This window comes from Haliaeetus leucocephalus, unplaced genomic scaffold (genome assembly GCF_000737465.1).
Source record: "Haliaeetus leucocephalus isolate CR32 unplaced genomic scaffold, Haliaeetus_leucocephalus-4.0 Scaffold398, whole genome shotgun sequence".
In the NCBI taxonomy this organism is placed as follows: Eukaryota; Metazoa; Chordata; class Aves; order Accipitriformes; family Accipitridae; genus Haliaeetus; species Haliaeetus leucocephalus.
The window spans coordinates 18,269-18,661 of NW_010972834.1; positions in this window are offsets into that span (position 1 = coordinate 18,269).

Below are 393 nucleotides of genomic sequence, written 5' to 3' on the forward strand. Positions count from 1 at the left end.
GGCCCCCCCCCCCCCCACACCCCCCCCCCCCCCCCCCCTAAATCTGCACCCCCAAAATTTGGGGGGGACGACCCTGATTTCTTTACCCCCCCCCCCCAATTAGACCGACCCCCTGATGCTGCTGGACGAGGAGATCTCGGTGGTGGACGGGGATGAAGGTAATGGGGGTGGGCCAGCCCTATAGAATGCTTCTGCCCTATAGGGTGCCTCTGTCCTATAGGGTCCCTCTGCCCCACATCCCCTATAGGGCTGGCCCTGACCCTGCCGTCCCATAGGGACCCCCAGATCTATAGGATACCCTGGGGAACCCTATAGGGCTGGCCCTGACCCAGAGGGACCCCCAGAGCTATAGGATAACTCATCCTTATATCCCGATGGGATGCCAGGGAGACC